Source organism: Catharus ustulatus, chromosome 3, assembly GCF_009819885.2.
Source record: "Catharus ustulatus isolate bCatUst1 chromosome 3, bCatUst1.pri.v2, whole genome shotgun sequence".
Taxonomy (NCBI): Eukaryota; Metazoa; Chordata; class Aves; order Passeriformes; family Turdidae; genus Catharus; species Catharus ustulatus.
The window spans coordinates 40,411,138-40,433,584 of NC_046223.1; the positions used below are offsets into that span (position 1 = coordinate 40,411,138).

The window sequence follows — 22,447 nt, forward strand, 5'->3', positions numbered from 1 at the left end:
GCTGATAGTGAATTTTTCATCAACCATCACCAAGCCTTTCTCCTTAGGGCTGCTATCAATCACTTCTCTGCCCAGCCGTAGATGTGTTTGTGATTACACCAGGGACACCATTGTATTTAGATGCTTTTGACCATATTTGAAGAAAAAGATGTTATAATGAAATACTAAACTGTCTTATTTGCTTTCCTAGATAAGGATATTATTCCTTGGTATAATTGGGAAATAAAAATTAGCAGTGTTTGTCCAACTGAGGGAACACAAGGCTGCCTATCACCACCATCTCTGCTTGCATAGAAAGCCACTCTAAAGCAGCCCATACCAGCCCAGCAGAGGCAGCACTCTCTCCTCACCAGCCTGCTTGCAATCCCTCTGGGGAGAGTTGATCTCCTGTCCACTCTTGGCAGCAACCTCAGCAGGGCAAGCTTTTGTACCAAGTGTGTTGAGCAAGCCAGGCTGCTCGATTTCTGAGTTTGACCTAAAAAGAAAATTAGCAAAAGGCAGCAGACAGATGTATTGCCTCCAGCTACTATCAAAGATCCCCTGCTTGACATCTGTGTCCATACAAAGGTCTTTGCTGTAGACATTGAAGCAGATGCCAGGCCTTCTTGGATCTTTTGCAAGATAGAAGACCTTTAAACTTGACTGCCTGCTATGTCTTAGATGCACTTCTTTATCATCTTGTCTCTGTAACAATTTGCTACTTATAAAGTATGATAGCACCAGTAAGTCAAGTAGCTCTTTGCTTTGGCTTTCTTGTGGAACATCTGTCATGTGAAGCCCATTGCTTTCAGCAATCTTGTCAGAACAACTTTCTGTGTTGGGAGAGAGTAAGGACAACATTTACTTGTAGAGAGGCAGGAGCAGGGATTCATCCCAGAGGGAATATTTGTTTTGCCTACACCACAGAGAAAAGCCGTTCTTGAAAAAAATGGCTTACAAGGAATATTGAATTAATGGTGGCCTAAGTTTTCTTCAGACGGAAAAAAGCAAATTATATTTGTTATATCTTAGTCAATGTGTTTTGCCATCTGGTAGTAAAGAGTTCATTCCCATCTGTACTGACAGTCCAGGTGTCATCCTGATCTCTGCAGCAAAAGCCATGAAGAGCTTCTCATTGGTGTCAATGAGAGCTCTGAACTGAGGCTCCTCAGTAGCCCATTATATGCCAGGTCAGCTCAGGACAGGCCAAACAAAAGATCTGCTTTGGAACCAGAGGAGGGAGGAACATTTCTTTGACTCTCTGTTTCTTAAAAAAGAGCAGATGGAACGTTATGACAGAAGGAAAGGAACGAAGAAAAAAAAAATCACTAGTACATAGCATTCACTTATATTTTGGCTAAATTTTATGAGAAATTTGATGCAAAACTGAAACACCAAGGGCCACCAATGAAAAAAAAACAATCAGTGAAAACTGATAATTTAAAGAATCACGAGTGCTGCTTGCATACCGGTTTGTGTCTTGCTTCCTCAAATTTTTATCTCTTGCCTAAGTGAAAGATACGGATTCCTCAGAAATAATGAAAGCTCTGCAGATTTCTTGGCTATCTTCAGAACAGACTTTGGAAGGCTGAGCAGAAAGAGTGAGACCCTGTCAGTGGCTCTGTGGAGAAGAGACAGCAATGAACATTCACCCATTTACACATCAAAGTGTTCATGCAAGAAATAAACACTTTAAAATGTTCCAGCACTTAGGGATTTTCCATCAGAGCTCTAAACAACCACAAATTCAAATCCATAGGAAAACCAACACACTATATCAACAGCTTACAGAACGGCTTTTCCTGTTTTCATTACACTTTTTTTCTTTCCATCCCTAAATGTATTACAAAAATGAAATGTATATAATGTCCCATTTTCACAACCTTTTTCTTTCTTTCTTGCTTGCTTGCCTCATTCCTCTCTTTCTTTCTCTACTCATAGTTTTTCAAAACTCAGCCCAGGAACAAGTGAAAAAAAAAGATCATGAAGGTCTGTCACCAGTGCTTGCTAATTTTTCTGAAAGCAAGGATTGCCTTGACAAAAAAGACAGTAAAAACTGAGATTTGATGTACAGGGAAATTTTTTTTAGAGTAGGAAAAAGATAAAATTTCTAAGAGAAAGGAAAAAACTCTTTCTTTCTGAAACATTCATATGAATTCCCTGACATGAAAGTAATTGATAATTTCTCTGTTTTGATGTTTCAGGCAACATGACTGAAAGGTCCAAGAAACTTGGTCATTAAGTGAAGGGCTCATTTCATATTCAAATGCAAAAACATCCCCTACAGTATATTTCCTGTGATAGGTTGCTCTTTTTACACATATAGTTATCAGTGACACCTGAAATATGTGACTACAGCTTTCAGTCCCTGAAGGCAGTTTGTTACAAGTATGCATGTTGATAATGGCTGATATGTATTTATATTTTACTTCCAAGTGCCCAAAAGGCACCTTAGTGCTTCCCTATAAACAGCACTTAAATACAGTTAATAGATGCTAGCAGCTGCTTTGCCATTAACTTCTCTTGGGCCAAGAAGCCAATGCAGACTTTAATTATGCAGGTCATTGTGGAAAGCATTCCCAGAGCCCAGCAAGATATGTCTTACTTATTGGAACTGGTGTGTTTTCACATATCTGAATATGAGCCAGGCTTTTTTCCCCTTGCTATGAGGATGGGTCATTCACATTTGGGCCAAGGCATGGACTGGGATGTTTAATTAATAGTACATCCAACTCCTGTTTTTCTGTTCTTCTGAGTATTGCTTTTTCTTCCTTCCTTTTTTCTTTTTCTTAGGGAATATCTTTTGTCTTAAAAATAACCTCAGTTTTCCAAGACCAGCTAATCTGGGTAGCTTGGTGAGTTTATTTTCTAGAAAACAACGAAATGCAGAGCGCAAATGGAATTGCTTTAACAGCTAGCAGGACAGAATCTATGTGAAATTTCCCCCCACTGTCTCAGCTGTTCTCACTATATGCCAAATCACAGTTTCAGATGGCTGAAATAGATTAATCTCTCCAGTCTTTGACTTGGTTGCTACAAACACCGTACTTCACAAAAAGAAAAGATCCTTCCACAGTCTTACACAAATTCCAGAGAATTTGGATTTACAGATTAAAAGCATACAAAGTTTCAGAAAGCAAGGGTATATATGATCAAAAAACAGTCCTATGCGAACTAATACGGCTTCTGTCAAGAAGTGATTTTTTGGGAAAACAGAGAGCATGATCCCATGGCTGACTCAGAAGTCCCCTTACTTTGATTTTGCACTGATGGGGAAAGAAGAAAAAAAAAAGTATAAATTTAAATCCCTTAGTGTCAGGTATAAGCAGTTCATTGGTCCAATCTGAGTACATTTCAGCCCTATATATTTTATTTCTAAAGCACATCTCCTGGTAGCCTGCTGAAGTGCTGACTGACATGTGATGCCCTGTATGTGCCTTTCCACTCACATGGCCTCCTCTGCACCCTTCCTTTGGGATAACTTAAATACTGCAAACCACGGGGGCACTGGGACCTCCCAGTTCCCTCTTGTAGTCTGAAACTCCAGACTGGTGATGGACAGCAGCAGTCCTCACACCTCAGCATGGTGTCACCCCTGACACTCAGGAAGCCGAGAGGATAAAGTATGCTCTGTCATTACCAGCCTGTGGAGGATAGCTGGGCATTTGAGAGCTCCCAGAGCCTGGGACTTTAGCAACCTCCTCCAGAGGAGTGAGGAGGACTGGTGTTCCATGGGCCCACCTAGACAGAAACTAGAGCACCAGGCAAGAGCTGTGATTGCAGGGGAGTAGTATGGACTCGCAGTGGTGTGTAACCTTTGGTTCAGGAAGCATCACAAGTGATTCTCTCTGCAGACCCTGCTTTCACAAGCTTAGAAGTGCATCCCTTGAGTGATGGATATGTACCAGTTTAACTTCAGCAACTACAAGCAGCCCAAAGCCAGCTCCAGTCTGAAGTTTGTTTACTGGCTATGAAGCATGTGATTTTTCCAGATATTCCAGGTTTTGGGGTGGCTTGTTTTGCAGTGTCCCTTCACCAGTTCCATTTCAAAAGGTTCATCTCAGTGCCCTCAAGTAACAGTGACTTCTAATTACTATCTATCCATACTGGATTTGAACCAGTGACCCAGATATTGGATTTGAACCAGTGACAAAGAGATTAAAGGAACCATTCCTGATCCCATGACCCATCTCCTGAGTCCAGCAGTCCCTGAAGAATGCGATTCATTAACTGAACTGCTTTTGCTGACTGTATTTTTCCAGTGCCTCATAACCTACAAGAAATTACAATATTTTTCCCATTCTCACTATGTGTATGTCAGATACTTACTTACTCCAGTTATTTTCCCAGCTAGCCTCATAGGAGTTGTATAAATGGCATTATCAAAATTGCATCTCCCTGATTCATTATTTCCAATTTTATAAAATAGCTGAGTTAGTAAAGACACTATCAAAGGGGTTTTTAAATAAACATGCTTAATCTTCCGAAGATTAAAAGAGATAGTATGGGTGACATATAATGATTATTTTACCCCAAAGCTATCAGAAATACAACGTACAAGAAAAACACATCAAACAAATAGGCACAATAGAGAGCATTTCAATGAGAAGATAATCACACTTCAGGATTTGCTTCAACTCGGTGGCCTAAATATTGCCCTATATGTATAATAACATGAAAAAGGAATACTAAAAACCTCTAGATTTATAGTCACAGTCTGATTAAAAAAATGAACTGCAACTAATATCTATACTCATTTACTTTCAAATTAATTCTTAGGAGTTCAATCTGTCCAACAGGCAAAAATAAAAACAATTTAGGAAGCTAGAAAATAAAATTTAGTCATGATGCAAATTTTGATTGATAAGAATAAAATGATTAATGTGTCTCCAACCAGATATCAAGAAAATTACACTGTCTGTCTGATTATCTTAATATTTTTCACAGAAAATGTATGATATGAAGAAGAAACACATGGCCTGCCAGTGTAGAAACTCATGGGAGGCAGCATAGATTCAACTTTGTAGAGAAGGAGTTCATTTAATAAATCACAAATCCTTATGCTATTCATCCTGGCTGCAAAGGGATGGCTGATACAGAAAAATGCAGCTTTCATACACCCGTGCTGGACTATTAGATATAGAGATGCTATTTGGTTCTGTCCAGATCCTCTGTTAGTGCAACTGGCATAAATCAACTGAAGTTAATTGAGCTATGCAGATTTATCCCAGTAGCTGGGAGAAAATCACATATTCATTTACAGCATGCCTGAGAAGCTAGGAGAAGGGTGTTCTTTGAAGTTAGGGACCTGATTAACTCTTTCCAGTCCACACAGCCACTTTGGGACTAAGGGCTTTCCCACTGACTACATATGTGGACTCATATTCCATAGGGCCCAAGCTTCCTGCCAGATTTTCACTGAGACAAGATCTCATTTCTACTGTGTAATTATTCTGTTAATTAAATTTTCACACATTTCAGTCATGTGTACTGTGGCATTTCATCTGCCCCCAAATCATTCTACGAGTGCAAAGAGACAAAGTCGGAAAAAAAAAATAAGAAATTATATCTGTCTATATAATTACAGTAAAAATTGTAGATCAAAGCTCTTGCCAGCTTATTGTCCATATTGCCACCTGACTAGCACATAGTCTTAGTAAGACCCAATGTTTTCCAAACAGCTGAATCCAATGGCCCAAAATTGCCATGGATTACACAGAGTGCTTGGGAAGAGAAAGGTTTTTTCCAATTCCTCCGAAAGAATGAGTTAAAAACCACTTTGTCAGTCCCTCTCTTCCCAATCATTTTGCTTTAATATATTTTTTTGAGACAGCTTCAAGCACTGTAATTTCAAACCCACCCCTCTAATAATGTTTGCTTACCTGGTGTTACAATAAAAACCTCACCTCAGATACTCTTAGAAGTCACACGAATGAACAGTATAAGCTGTGTTCATATCAGCATCAGGCAAGAAGTTAAATAGTTACCTTCCTTCTACTTGTAGCTTCAGACAAAAGATTTTTACTCTGACTTCTTTCAGCCCAGGCTGTAGGACAAATGCATTGCACATCAGCAGTGGGCAGGCTCGCAGCTGCTGCTGGAAGAGCAGTGGTTACTGAGACTGTTTCACTCTGGGCCAATGCTCAGGTTTGTTTAACAGCTGAGAACATCAAGATGCATCACTGCATTTAGGGCTGCAAGAGTTTCTCTTGTAATCAAGCACAATATTGACACTGAGAGAGTGTTGGGTCAGAGCCCTAAATATCCAGTTGTATATTTAGGCTTAATTACAGGGAGGACACAGGAATATTACTTGGTTTAGTTCAAAATAATATAAATATTCAATTTTGCTCTTGTTCTGTACCTGTATAGTACCAATAGTTCTTCTCAGAAGTAGTAAAATTCATCATACTCTTGTTGGCCTGAAAAAATATAAAAAAATGAAGCCAGAAAGAATACCAGTTGTTTGATATTCAAACACAACAGTCACATATTTGCATTGACATGAATGAGCAAGGTTTCTCAGTCATTGCAATGGGAGCTTGCATTGAGATCTAAAGGTTTATTCTACTGCCTTGTAAAATGACTGCCTGCAAGGTACTGAGGTTTTTTTTTAAGCTTATCAATATGTATTTTGGAATTTCTTACTTTTATGTTTAACACATCTTTTTTAAAGGGGAGCACAATCACTTTCTAAGGATGCTACTTAGATATACAGTGGTACAAAAAGGCAGCCACAGACTGGGAGGAAAGCTTTTGAAAGCCCATGGGAAGTGACAGGGAAGGAAATTAGGTCTTTCTGGAGCAAGTCAGTCTCTGGTACCATCCCATTATACCCAGAAGGAGCTTATTGTGGCCTTTCACAGGTGCCAGGTCGTGTCCTGGACTAGGATAGATCAGTGCTAAGGACAAGCCCAACATTGTATAGTATTACAGTCACTCATCAAAATGAGTGCTCTGAGGTCTGTTTTACCCTTCAGAAAGCACTTGAGTTCATTTATCCCACCTTTTAATCAGGTACCACTTCTCTTTTGACTATAGCTTAACCGAAGGGAAAATCTGAGTACAAGCTGAGGAAAAGAATCCTACCTTTTTGTCAAAGAAGAGAGGTTTGTTCTTGATTTCAAGCATGAGGCAGTTTGATCTTAATATTGTGCTATAACCTCCTCTCAAATTAGGACATTAAGAATTCTTCCACTTTTTTTTCTGCAGGTCTTCAGCAGGCGGTTCTGGTTTGAAATATGATTAGCAATCTGTACAAAACCACGGAGCTAGGAATAAAAGAGGCAATTAGGGTTACATTCAGGTGAGCACACCACTCTAAAATAGTAAGGATTTTGATAATTATACAGTTCAAGGATAATACATATCAGTGTTTCCCTTGAGAATCTTCAGTTCATCTCCTGGTCTTTATTTCTAATTAATCCTTGAATTCTTTTGTAGGTTAATGCAATTAACAATAGGGATAAACTTGCTGTAGTGTATAGCCAATTAGATTTATAGAACTTGCTTTTCTTTGCTATGACCATCAGGGGTCTGAGGAAACCCTCTTACATCAGTCTTAATTTCAGCATTATTCAATGACATGCATGCGCAAACACTTCCTTTTAACCATGCCAAGGGTACCAAAGAGACAAAATCAGTTTTTCTCAATAGTCTTTCAAAAGACTACTACAGAAACCAACATTTGCCACCCCTGAACGCTTGCTATATTCTGATTGCACTGTGACTATCCAAAAGTCAGCATGTCCTTAAAAACACAGACTAATCTTACAAAAACTCAGGCTTGGATATAAACCCGAAAATTAAAACATTAAAATAATGTTTTCCTCACAGAAAGTGAAGAAAGAATGGCTCTGTAGGGTCAAACTGTATTTGGTATGACATTGATTTATTTTCTCTTTGCTTTTCACCCTTATTCTCACTCAGGCTGCTGCTGGATGTGAACCAAAACACGTGGGTGCTGCTCCCACTGCTGCAATTTAGATTTTCCTTTTAATCACCTGCAAATGTATATTGAAATAAAATTTAAAAAAAAATTAAGACAGCAAAATGAGATGAGCTATTCTTATCAAAAGAATTGGTTATGCAATATAATTACTGAAAACTGAGAAACAAAAGAGTAATTTTTAAAGGGTTTTTTTTATTAAATTTAGAGTCCCTCTACCTCTGTTGCTCTGTGTCCATGCCTTCTTTTCTTCTCTCCTCTATTTTCAAAAACATCTGTAAAGCTGTGAGGGACTTAAGAGGAAAACATTTTCATCTGTGTGGTTATACATTCAAAATGTGTGACTGCAGAGTGGAAGCCTGAAATGAAAGGGCCTATTAATAACATTTTTTATTCATACAGCAGTGAGAAAAGGCTTCGCTTGTTCATCCCTTGATTGTCTTTTTCTTTTCAATTACCTCTTCTAAAAGGAAGTTTAATGTAATTTCTGGATTCCAGCAGGTCTCCTGTTAAAAAGAAAATAAGACAAAATACTTTAAACTTCAGAAAGTTTTCAGGTAGATTTTCCTCTGACTTTTTCCCTATCATGTTATCTATTTGTTAATGAGGCAGCTGGTATGCACTAACTTGGATTGAGAAAAGCTAATTTTTGTGTGGGCCAGTAAAGCTCATGTCTCATATCCCTGGTGCCAATCCCCCACCCTGGGCTGCCTAATACCAGGATCTCCTTCTGACCTAAGGCACCAGGGGGACCTTGCATCTGGCCTCACCAGCAGGGAAAGCTGTCCCTTCTGGGCTCTCCTGCAGCCCTGCTCTTCGGTGTGTCCCCCTGCGGTGCTTGCCCAGGTGTGGGGCTGTGCCCTGCTGCCCTCACCAGGCTGCCTCAGTGTTAGGGGTGCAGCAGGAGGGCACATAGGAGCTCAGTGTGATGCTGTGGGGCAGGCTTGACCCTGCTCTAGGGGGTCTTTTCACCATTCTCTGTGGTGCTGCTCCTCCCAATGTTTATGCCCCCTAAGTCCACAGCAGCGTTCTCTGTTTTTTTTCTCCAAGACCCCAGTATGTTCCTACAACACTGACTGTTGTGATCAAAGAAGCAGATCTGATTGAAGAGATCACTGATTGTCCCTTTTCCTTCTGAGACAGGATGCAACATCCCAGATTTTGTGAGGCTGTCACAGTGAAATGAGGGCTTCTAAGCTGAGACAAGCCACTATTGAAATAGGAATGCAAATTCCTACAAGAATCTAGCAGAAGAGCAGCAAAGAAAGGAATACATTCCACCTAAATAAGTCTTCTTTCCAGTCACTCTTTGTGAAGGACTGCCCTATGAAAATGGTTCAGATTATTTAAAACATCTTGCAGTGAAGTAGGTCATGCACTTCAGGACCCATTGAAAATGTATGGTGCTCCAAAATCTAAAATAAATGAATACCAAATCTTTCTATGATTCTTAGGCCTAGGCTAGTGTCAGAAAGCAGATGAGTAGAAAAAGAGGAATGCTTCCTGATAGTTTTGTATAGATGGTAAATGATTTTTAGCCCACCATTTCAAACTGAGCATGCAGCCCAGGACAGAACTTTCTGGCTATTCAAAGAAAGGCTTTCCCTTTTACTGTAACATTGGAGCAGATCACCAACATTAATTAATTTATCTTTGCAGTATTTCTTGTCTTGCTCTAGTGTTTACATGACACTGACACTAATACCAGTTTACACATGTATTACAGGAGATCGTCTGTATTTCAGTTTGGGGACAATATTTCTGGTAGCTGCATTTGCTGAATGCTAATTAACACTAGCATAAAACACTTTTTAAAAAAATGTTCAATAATATGGTGTTTGGCTGGTATAAGAGTAAATGGCACTATTCTTTACAATCATGACTATTGGTAAACCGGTTGTCAAACAGAAGATTCTTAAATGCACTTCCAGGAAAGCAAACATAAAAGAGAGAAAAAATTACAACTACTGACTCTAAAAAGCAGCAATCATTCAAGTGGTGCCATAAGCTCTTCAAAGGCAACTTACCTTTTCCTTGTTAGAGAGCTGTAAATGATCTCCTGGGATCCTGGATCTTTGCTGAGATTATTCAAGACTTCTTGGAGAGACTTTGCCCTAGAAAAAGGAATATTTGTTTTGCTATGCAAAATATATTGTTTCTTGTCAGAAGAAGGAACATTCCATTTGGAGAAGAACCATATGTAGCTGGATGTTTTCAGTAGATCTCAATGTCTTGCTGCTCTTTATCCAAAATATAACTCTACACTTGTCTGGCTTGCCAAGGTTGCACTTTTCTCACCTCTCCCAGAAATCTCCATGATCAGTCTTTAAAATGTCCTGAGGAACAAATAATGGGACTGGAAAAAAAGCATAAAACCAGCTGATTTGTGAAGGGTTATTTTGTTCCTCTTTGATTTTGCTTTGTAGAGTTGTTAAAGGGTCTGTTGTGGGAGAGCTTTTGGCAACTGCTTGGCATTACAGAGACAGTCCAGTTTTTCTCAACTATGGAATTTTGCAGTAGATTTGTACCTTGAAGTAGGGGAATGAGTGATTAAGCAGCTATTTTCATGGCTCTGTAATTTTATCTCACCTTTTCTTCCTGTGATTTTTCTTAAGTCCAATACTTTAACAAGTAACTCACCTCCTCCTTGCAACTCAGAGAGCTGTTATTTTTTAACAAAGCCATCTGATTACTGCCAGCCTCCTGTTTAGTGGCTATTTCAAGTATTTATCCCAACATGTAACATAGTCTGTAAAGAAAGATGTGGCTGCACACGGAGCAGGTCTGTGTCATTGCCTGCTCTCTCTGCAGCTTTGTTTGATACTCCCTTCCTCTTGAGTCTGGTGTGCTAAGGAAACCCAGATTCAACCTTTTGTTCCAGCAGAGATCTGACATGTCCGACATGAGAAAGAATATCCTTCTTGTCATCAAGCCATGGGCTAGGCTGGGCCAGACCACCCTCTGCTTGTCCTTTTTCATACAGACCAGGAGGGCAAACACAAGAACAGCAATGCCATAGAAGGGAGTGCTACTATCCCTCTACCTTAGTTGCTCATTTCCAAATTTTCCCATGTGTTAGCACAGTGCTTATCCTGACACATAAAGATGCTGAATGAATCCGGTTAATAACTGATATACTATAAAATGAATAAAACTGGGTAGATTTTCAACCAGTCTATTGTTAATGAGCAGTACTTAAACAGAATATTTGTTATGGGTTGACCCTGGCAAGGCAATGGGTCTATCACTTCCCACCTCAGCTGGACAAGAGGAGAGAGAACATACCAGAAAGCTTCATGGGTCAAGGTGACCACAGAGATGACTCGCCAATTACTGTCATGGGCAAAACAGACTTAGCTTGGGGAAAAAATTACCTACTACCAATCAAATTAGAATAGGATAAGGAGAAATAAAAGCAAATCTTAAAACACTTTCCCCCTACCTCTCCCTTCTTACCAGCCTTAGCTGTATTCCTGACTAGGGAATGGGGCCTGCAGTCAGTTCATCGCAACTTGTGTTTGTCACTCCATCCTCCTCAGGGATGGGACTCCTCACAATCTTGCTCTACTCCAGCAAGGGATGCCTCCCACAGAAGACAATCTTCCACTAACTTCTCCAAAGTGAGTCCTTGCCACAGTTCCTTATGATCTGCTCCAGCATGGGTCTTTTCCATGGAGTGCATTCCTTCAGGATCAGGCTGCTTCACTGTGGGTCCCTGTGGGGTTACAAGACCTGCCAGCAAACTTGCTCCAGCACAGGCTCCTCTCTCCATGGATCCACAGGATCTGCCAGGAGCCTGCTCTAGCACAGGTTTCTTCTTTGGGCGTCCATCTGGTCCTGCATGGGGTCCTCCAGAGGCTGCAGGTGGATCTCCACTCCCCATGGAACTCCATGGGCTGTCTCACCATGGTCTGCGCCACAGGTTGCAGGGAAATCTCTGCTCCAGCACCTGGAAGAAGCCCTCCCTCTCCTTATTCACTGAGCTTGGTGTCTTCAGTGTTGGTTCTCACATACTCTCACTCCTTTCTTCTTTGGCTGCATTGTTGTTTGTAGGTTTTTTTACCCCCTTCTTAAGTACCAGAGAGACACTACCACCATTACTGACAAGCTCAGCCTTGGCTACTGGCAAGTTTGTCCTGAATTCAAGACTGGCAAGTCTGTCCAGCTGGAATTGACTCTGCCAGACACAGGAAGCCTTAAGCATCTTCTGGCACCCCAGCGGCTAAAAACTTGCCACCCCAACAGAATATAAATAATTTGTATGCTTAAAATGACCTTTAAATTTTTGTAAGTAGCTTATTTGAATACTATTTATATGAGATGTGGTCCTGTGGTTAAGTGCCAGAAGGACTGAAAACTGAACCTTGTGAGTAAAGACTGCTTAAAGAAGCTACTCAGAGAATGATCATATCACCAAAAAATTCCAGCACCTACTTGTTGCTTGACATTGTGTGTCATTGGAGCTGTGTGTTTACTTCACTATGTTGGAACAGAGATAAATGACACTGAAACATCAAATTAATTGGTTTGTAGTCAACAATCTATCTGCTAGATGTATTGGATTACTCATTAGCTGACCACCATTTCTAGAAGACGTTTCTTTCTAAATTACATTCAATTAGTTGCAATTATCCTAATTTGAACCCAAGACCCCCTCTCCTTAAGGTATTATCCACTAAAAGAAAAGAAATTTTGACACTAATCTCCATACATTTTTTTTAATGCACTACTTCTGCATAATTCAAGCAAGAGTACGTCATGACACTAATCTCAGACTCATAATACTAATTTCAGACACACAAATCTGAATCTACATTGAATGAGGAGGTAAGATTTGTGTGTCTCATTACCACACATAAACCCTTCTGCAAGGTTTTTTTACACTTGGGCAGTTAAAGGGGCAACCTTTTTAAAAGGAAAACAATTTAAATACCAATCAAAGAATTTGACATAATGCAGTTTGAATATCTTGGCAAGATCATCAAAAATGGAATTAGTTGCTGAGTGATAGCACAAATGTGGTACTCTGAAAGATTCAACATTTCTGAAGCTTATCTCATGCTCCACTGAAATTCCTTAATGTATCTGCACTGAATACTGTTATTTCAGAGAAACAAAAATTAAGATTTTGCATGCCTATTTACTTGCAAATTATTGCAAAGAAATTGAATTACCAATTCTTCCAAAAAATTAATTTTGGCCAGATGCTCCTGAGCAAGTTAAATAACTATACCTATGATGTGTTCTATACAAAACCAAGGGAGATTTATATTAGAGATTTTCCAGAAAACTCAGATTATTACCTTAAATCTCAAGGTAAAGGGACTTCTATGGAAAGGATTAAAAACCCATAATAGATCTTGGTGGTTAAAAATTAGGCATGACTGCATTTATATTTCAAATACCAGATTCCAACAGTCTGTCTGGACTCTGTAGGGGGGATTAGAAAGTAGCAGCGAACTAAAATCACGGAATCTTCTCTTGCTGTGGCACTATGCCCCAGCAGCGAAGGAGGACATTCTGTTTGGAGCCTGTTCCTGAAGCACAGTCTTTTTTTTCCAGAATTTATTCATGTCTCTGGCCATTCATTCATTTAATGCCATTCATTCATTTAATGACTGGCAAAAGAAAAAAAAGGTGTTTAGGTAAGAGTGGTGGTGATGACAGTGGCACATATTGGTCACTTTAACACAAAATATAGAAACATTCTACAGAGTAAGCACTGATGTCCCCTTTCACTGATGTCCCCCTTTTCTCAACTCTAGCATTATGTCTCTATTTTTCCATGCCTTTCTCTCTGTCTTTAACTCTCCATAAATTTCCTACGTTTCTCCTTTCTGCAGGAAAATGATTTCAATATGACATGCAGAAAGTACATCTTACTCTCATACAGGATATTTAGGACACCTTCCTTAGAAGTGGCAAATGTAGTTTTTAATGTCCTCTGATCCAGGAGGGAGACAAAGCCAATTCTCAGTTCTATCCATGAGATGCTACCTTCTCACCATTGAAATTAAGATGTAGTTTGTGTTTTGGGTGAGCCCAACACTCCCAGTATACCCTAAATGAATTATGAGGCTTTCTATTGGTCAGAACCACTGAGAATGTTGAGATAAAGTTTGGAGTTTCCCTCATAGATATTCCTATTTTCCTTCTACCTCTGAGACACATTCACATCCCAACTATCACACTATACTGCTATCTTTTGAAAAGCCACCAGTTCATTAACAATTTCTAATTAACATTGTAGAAGACCAAAAATCATTTAAGGATGGGGAACACATTGCCAAAGGAAATAATGACACAGATTTTTTTTCCCCTGAGCTGTTTACAAACAAATAACAGTAAAAATGAAGCACTATTGCACACTGTGTTTCACCTCAGAGTGGATGGAAATCCGGATAAATGAAATCGCTTGAGTACACTCACAGGAAGTACAAGTCAAAATTGGAAAATTCAGCCAAAGTTGAAGTCCCCGGTAGTGCCTTGGCCCCCAACCCTTGTCTCATCTTTTCTGAGCCAAAGAAAAATTTTCCAATGCTGAGTCAAAGATTGTAAAAATTAGCCTAGGTATAGAGAGACCCTACCTCTAGAATCCATTTCCAGTTTCAGGCATAGTTGTGGTGGGTGCTGAAAGATCAAGTGCAGTCTAGGACTCAAATTCTAGCTTTTCCCTATTTCAAGAGTAGGGAAATTACAGTAATTTCACGATTATAAGCCGCACCATTTTGACCAAAATTTTGCTCCCACACTGGAAATGCGGCTTACACTCAGGAGCGGCTAATATGTGAATAATTTTCTGACATTTCCATCCCCGGAAGTGCAAACTGAGTCAGTGCAAACTGCCAAGTCGAGCACCTGCCAGTAAAACCCGGCATTTATGGGGTTGTTACAAATTGATTACTCTGTTGCGCGGCGGGTGGAGCCGCTCTGTGCAGGCAGCGCGGGGTGGGGAGAGGTGGGGGAGCTTCCTCCTGCTGGCCCCGCGGCTCGGGGGGAGGCAGGGGGCTCCCGTCCCTGCGTGCTGCCACTGCAGGAGTGGGGAGGGCTCCATCCCTGCCTCCCACCACCGCTGCGGGTGCCGGCAGGCTCTGTGCCCCAGCTGCCACCGTGGCGCAGCGCCGGGCCGAGGTGAGCGAGCCAAGCGGCGGCCGGTCCCGAGCGGCCCCGCTGAGTGGCAGCACCAAGCTGGGCCACCCAGTCCTGCCAGCAGCCCCGAGCCCTCATGGCCCGAGCCGAACCAATAAACCCCGCCATACCGCGATTCTGTTGCTATTTGGCAACTTTGTTGCACGCGGGTCCTCCCTGCGAACGACAGAGCGGCTTATAATTGGGTGCGGCTTGTGTATGGACAAAGAACGAAATGTTTGCCAACACCCAGCGATGCGGCTTATAGTCAGTGCGGCTTGTAATCGTGAAATTACTGTAGTCAAGACTAGACTTCGCCTGGCTAACATGACCCAGTTGGGGTGGCTGGTGGTGTGAGGGGGAGTGATGTATTCAGTGCTGCCCATGCTCTATCCCACCCTCTGTGTGCACCTGTGTGGGAAATGACACCCAGTAGTGACCCTCTAAGTCATCTCTGCTTGTACACTCACCACATTAGGAATGAATACACTGGAAATGCTGCTTGCTACATTACACCCTCTCCCTTCCTTTGTTTGTGCTTCACTTTTCCCTTTCCTGTAGAGCATGGAAGAATCCCTCAGATTGATGCTGACATATATGAGATTATATAAACTTTATAATCTCTAACACTGAGATATCTATACATACACATATACACATATATATGTTCTTATCATCAAAGTGTTTTTATTTATTCCACTTAATATTTCTTTTGCATAGTACAGGTTTCTAAATCTATTCTCAAATGTTTTTTACCTAAGCCTCAATGTCACCTTAAATTCAAATATCTGTGTATTTGTCCAGGCCTACTTGCAGAACCAGCCAGCTGAGAAATGGAGCACGAATTCATTAGCAAATCATACCTACCAGAACTGACCTTACAACCTGCATGAATCAAAATGAAAGTCTTGGCTGACTTCTGTGAAAAAGCAGAAGCTAACCAGCACAGTCAAAGAGAGCAAGATTCCCAAAGCACAAAATGTTGTTATCAATCATGTAACATCAAATCAAAAACAATGAAAAGAAAAAAAATACAGAAATAACTCTCTGAGACTATTTCAGTGAATTTGATGGTTGTTTACTAGATAAAAAAAATAAAGGCAGAGGTAGCCTTTATCAGTGTGGAATTGCAGAGTCACATAATGACAGCCTACGCGTTTTCACTCTAGAGAAGTAAACATTTTACAGCATGAAAGAAATTGCTGTAGTGACCCAGGGGAGCTACCAGTGTTTCTTGGATGAGGACAATTAACCAAACCAATATAGTTAATTTTGCCACAGGTTTTAAACGATCTAGAAAGCAGACTACACGCTTCGCCTTAGAAGACTTAACTTAGGTACTGCAACAGAAGAAAATTTCAGTAAAACCCCACAGCAACCAGGGCTGTAAATGAAAGTCAGGAATATATTTGCATGGATCTTAACACCACCACTAAATTTCTGTTACCTGGGTTCAGCAGGGACCAGCCTAGCCCAGTGCAGGCCAGCACTGCAATACAATGCAGTTGGCACCTCTGTCACCACTAGAGCTGTGGAGAGCCAGATACAGCTGTAATCACCTACATGCAGTGCCTTCCCTCCCTGGAAGGGTCTCCTGATGTACACATCTGCATCAAAACAGGCTGTACCTTAAGTAAATATTAGTAAAAATTAATTATAAGTAAAAATTAAGTAAATATCCATACCACAGATTAGGAAGTAGAGGTCTATGGCTTATCCCTTTTTCTACAACAGGACATTCATGCAACAAGTCCTCAAAAACAGTCCCTACTGAATCTTGATTCCCACACAGCTGTGCTTACAATGGTTTTAGAGATGACCATCTTTGTGAACCACTCACCCTCAGAAGTAGTGAAGGAGGAGAAACACCCATGGCTGCCCTTCATTCAGGCAGGTGGCACTCTGAATCTGTGCCATAGTGGCCGAGACATGAGCACACCCAAGCTGGTTATAATGGTGGTTTAGGCACATGACTGTGCCAGGGAACTGCTGCCTGCTCTGCCCTGTGCAGTGAGGACAAGGCTGTGATGGATGCACACACCCCATGCTAGCCAGCCAGCACACAGCAGAGCTACAGCAGCAAAACACCACTTGCACAGAGCCTGTGCCTTTGTCAGGAGCATTTCTTTCCTCCTTTTTAACTAGATGACAGGGACCAATTAAACTAATGAGCCTCACAAAGTATTTCCCCTGGCTAACAACAGCCTGTATTAATGTTTGCAGAAGTGCAGCATTTGGGCCGTAAGCTTTCTTATTAGATGTTAACGCTTTGCAAGATGCTTAAACACCCTAAGAAATTCTCCATCTCTTAGACTAGAACCTTTGTCAGGTGTAACAGCCCCTCTCATTTCCCCTAGCTGACTGTATCCCAGCACCCTATAGGTGTGGGCACCAAGCAGCACAGCTGTTCCTGCTCAACACCCAGTTTCTCATAGAATAGCCATAGACGACTATATGGATCCCAGCCAGGCATTTTCTCTTCTGTGAAAAGAACCCAATTTTGCAATTGTGTCATCTAATGGTTTTGTTTGTGGAGGGGTTTTTTTTCCTTTGTTTTTTGTTTTTTTTTGGGGTTTTTTTGGTTTTTTTTTGTGGGGAAAACTTAAATTAAAAATATAATCCATTTCAGTTTAATCTCCCTCAACCTCCTCAATCAGGTTTGGAATGAAAGATGCAGGTTTACTCTTTCAATATAGCCTGTTTTTTATAACTTTTGTAATAAAGTATAGTGAAGACAATTTCTCTGTTGAACTTGACAGACTTCTGCTTAGAAGAGAAAAAAATAGGTAACTATTGACTTTGGCTTGGATTCTTTCAGCTTGCTCTAATTACCAGTCATATTATATTCCTGGAAAATGCTAGACTTTCAAATGTGTTGTAAATGCAAACAGTGAAGAGAAATTAAACATGGCTATAACACCAGAAAAAAAAAAGAATTTATTAACTTTTTCAGTTCCTATTTCAGTGCTCCATCAAGCATGTACCATATTGCAATGGATACAGGCCCTGGAATTTAGATCTGGATCTGAATCTGCTTGCCTTCCAAATCAGGGCCTTTCTAGAACTGTGGCTGCCCCCCAGGCCCATTGCTGAAGCCAAAACCAAAGTACCATTGCACATTCTAGACTCAATATTTGTAACTTGTGGGCAATTTTTAACATTTTTTTGCCCCTTATTAAACTCGGAGTGATGAGCAATCATCACTGAGGTTGCAAGACTGTGACAGATTAAGTACCTCTCCAAGTAGACCTGTGCAGTAACTTTTCTAGGTATGACTTGGATCTCTGTGTCATTATTACAATGTGTTTTGGTCAACATTGCTGCCAGGGGAAACTGCCTGGCCATTTTGGTGGAAAATTAGTACAACCATGATCCAAGGCCCCGCCTTGGTCCTTGTTTGAGGACCATGTGAGAACCTGGGTGGACAAAAAAGCAGACACACAAGCAGAGCTCTCTATTTGTGTGGAAGGAAAGCACAGAGCATTTTCACAAAAACCTAGCACTTTATGCAAGAAAACCAAGCTAAAGAGAAAAAAGAGCTCAGCATATCCTTGGATATGGGCACAACCACAAACTTCCAAAAGGGCTATGATCAGACTGAAGGTAGAATAAGACAGGATTTTTGCTCTTTTGATGAGGCTTGTATCTTATGCATTTAATAGACTAGAATCAACACACTTCAGAGCAGGAACTTCCAACTCTGGAAGAAAATAGTTGACTGAAATCATGTTTCAGACTCCAAGGATGCAAAAGCAATATGAACAAGTCACCTTAGCAAATTTAAGAACTGCACTAATCACTCTGCTTTTCATCTCACCTTAAGGTGCAAAAGTAATCCTCTGTTAATCACCATCCTTTCCTTGTTTCACTACTACTCAGCTTTAGACAGAGACTTCTAAGCACTTTGAGAGATTGCTGCTGGCAAAACACTACACTGGAATGTTCCCCAGTTGTCCCCACCTTGCAAAGAAAGGGAGCTAGGACTTACACAGAAAGTGCTCAGCTCATAACCAAATAGATCATTTAGAAGTCAATAAAAACATCTAAACCAGACAACTGGTAAGCCAGATGTCTTTCACACCTGAAATGATATATCAGTATCACAACAAACCCTTGCATTTACGTATCACTTAATCTCTAAGCACAGCAGAACATGTAAAATTATTTAACTATATAGTATCTACATTAGGTCATGTGTGTTAAAGATGAAGATATTTACAAAGATCCTGGACCTTCAAGGAGTTGCCCAGATGACATTACCCTGACACCAATGGCAAGAGTGTCTGCCATTTTGGCAAGACTTTAGCAAGACTGATAATGTTAAAGACACAGAGATCAGTGATCAGAATAAAAATTTTAATTCCTAAAAGCAGCTTCATTCAAGACATGTCCTTAAATCTGAGCATTTGCTTTTCGGTTCCAGGAACAGGATAAAGGGTTCCTGATTACTAGTTATTTGCTCAAAACATTACTCATGTAATTAAATATAACATTAAAAACTTGATGGCAATAGTTCTTTCAGCTCATTCTAAAGATTGATTTTATTTTGCATTTTTGGTATCGCTGTTGAAATCAGTGAGAGTTGTACCATTAATTTTAGTATGATAAAGATCAAGCTCTTAATACACATACTAAACTTTAATTGACTAAGGTAGAAGAATTGGGCTATTGTTTGCTTTGCACTCACCTGAGTTTTTTGAAAAACAATGCCTTTCATTCTACTTCAGTGACTACCAACTGTTCTGAACAGTGTGTGCTTTTCCATCTAAAAGCTAAATATAATGTCAATTACAAAAACTCTCCAAAGGCATTTGCCAGGCTTGAGACTTTCTTTAACAGACAGTCAGAAACAGTTTCAAGTTGCTCACAACACTCTGAAACCAGCTACAGGCAATGATTGCTTTTATTGAAGAAAATAAAATGATCACAATTATATTATACTGCATTCTCTTATATTTGGAACTTGAAATTGGAACTGTGCTGAAAGGAACAGATAGTGCACAAACTGATTTAATATACACCAATATTTGAAATAAAAACCCACAATTGACACCCATCATCTTTATTTACACATTGGTCACTTAATAACTTTTAAAGATCATGCCAAGGGAAGACAACTACATGGCAGACATTACAGTCCTGTAGTGCTATAGTCCTGTCCCAAATACCAATTCTGGTAAATAATACTCCACATGTGTTTTGATACAACATACTGCTTTTTTCACTTACATGCTGTTGATAAGCATTATTGAATACTTGGAGATCCTGTCCTCACATCATAACTGTTGATGTCCTCCTTAAAGTAAAGTAACACCACATTGCTGCTGTCTAGGTAGCTACACTCAGCACCTTCAGGCTGAAAATTTGACTCACTGGACTTATGAAATGCTGGATATATAAAATACTGAATCTGGTGTGATGCAGTAAGAGCAAACAAATGACAAAAAAACCCCACAAATCATGCTTTCATAGTTAGTCTTGCTGAAAATCACTACAAAGAAGATGTGTTCCAGGTGTTTTTGGGAAGGCAAGCATTAAGAACTTGATTGCAATGCCAGTTTGGTAGTTTGGTAGCTAGTCACACTAGAAATCACAGCTTTAGCAGAAACTTGGCGGAGAAAGCTTTTTCAAACAAAAATTATATATCATATATATTTGAGCTGTCATCCTTAGAGCTCACTAGCATATGAACTCCCTGAAAGATGGATCCATTTTGGAGCAAGCCTACACAAGCCCCTGCAACTCTGCAGGGTATAGAACACTTTCTGCATGACCCAAGGGGGTACTAAAGGCACCAATCACCCTGCAGGCGTGTTCTATATTAGGGCATAATGAAATGGTGTACAGGAGACTCTACTTCAAGCAAATCACTATACCACAATCCAGTCTAAACCTTCCTCAACCTGTGTATCTCTGCACACACACACACAAACTTGTAAGCTCTTGTCAGCACGCTGAGGCACGGATCTACAGCATTTATCTTTTTGTATTGCAGAACATTGTATAGCATACAAAGGATTTTTGATTATATTCCCTCTCTGCTTAACTCAGCTCTCTCAAAGGTAAATTTATGCCAAAACTTATGCTTCTTAGCACATTTCTATCTATCTAAGAAATTAAAAAAAAAAAAAAAAAATCCCACACCCCAAATGAACCCCAAAACCCCAGGAAGACAAAGCCCCAAATACACAAAAGGAAAGCAAACAAACCCCCAATTTGTTTTAAACAGTTGATTTGATTGAAAGTGAGGTAGGAGAGACGTGAGAGCAACAAACAAATCCCCTCCGTTTCAGAATGAAATACAATGAAAAATGAAACCTACAAATTAAGAGATGATTCTCTGCTGTGTTCTCTGATGCATTTGTCTGATATCCTGCCATTCCTAGTGCTCCTCCATATTGTCCCTACTGTCAGTGGGGATAAAGAGGCAGCAACCAGAAAAAAAACACCTCATCTACTTTAGAAATTTGTGCCATAGAAAAGGATTAATTGATTTTTAAAGGTGCCTGGCTCTCTCTACTGGTCACTGAGGGAGATGAGATAATTTGCTTTGATGATCAACAGTCAACTTTTACCAAGTTGCTGAGGAAAGACCCACCCCTAAAACACTTTCTAAAAGGTCACTGTTTAGATGAGCCGAAGTTTCTTCCAAAAGGTGGTGGATAGGTGTATTATATGCAACAGCACACAGTCAGCACCACCCCTCCGCTCTGCTTTCTCCCTTTGTGGCTGTGCTTGAGAAGGGAAGCCCAGTAAGATTCCTTGGTCCAGATAATATTTCAGTACCTTTCCCATGAGGCTGGGTCCTTCAGAAGATCAGAATGTTGAAAAGAGCCTGTTTGCATTGTTTCATGAAGAAAGGATGCAGAAAGGAACAATCCTCAATATGTGTTTGTACCTTAAAATAAGACTTGTAGGAAGGCCTTGCCTGCATAATTGATAGACTGAGCTATCAAAGGTGAAAATTGCACTCTGGGTTCCCTTTCAACACCTTTAGAGGGAGGCAGGAGAGGAAGCCTTCAGAATACATTGGCAGTGGAACTCCAATGAAGTAAATTTATATTATTATTAAATTTTCTGTATAACTTACTGGTTTGGGGTATATACACTTAGCCACTGCTTGGAAAAGAGCAAATAGTATATGGGGTCAACGAGGAAGAAATGGCTTGTATAATGTTGTTTGCTTTGATTTCCTGCAGAATCCCTCAAATCTCCCTCTTCAAAGGTATCATTTGCTATTGATCTCTGCTCCAGCAGAAAGCATATCCTAGCACGTGTGTTCAAAAAAAGATGAAAATTAGAGCAGGGTGGTAAACAGGAATTTTCTTTTGAAAATCAGGCTGAAATTTTGCCATTCAAACTTAGTATCTATCCAGTAAAAGAAAGAGAGGA

The 22,447-nt window shown here is 40.2% G+C and overlaps 1 long non-coding RNA gene across 5 annotated transcripts in view; it reads right to left on the reverse strand.

Moving 5' to 3' along the window:
• Positions 1-21,458, reverse strand: part of LOC116993512 — a 48,066-nt gene extending 26,608 nt beyond the window's left edge. For 3 of the 5 annotated variants that reach the window (XR_004417312.1, XR_004417314.1, XR_004417310.1), the window contains exons 1-8: positions 21,378-21,458; positions 9,955-10,041; positions 8,386-8,433; positions 8,147-8,286; positions 7,069-7,250; positions 6,344-6,401; positions 5,967-6,073; positions 1,449-1,600 (exon numbers count right to left, since the gene is read on the reverse strand). This is a non-coding gene — a long non-coding RNA (uncharacterized LOC116993512). The other 2 variants (XR_004417311.1, XR_004417313.1) reach the window with 2 other exon arrangements.
• Between the last annotated feature and the right edge of the window lie 989 nt (positions 21,459-22,447).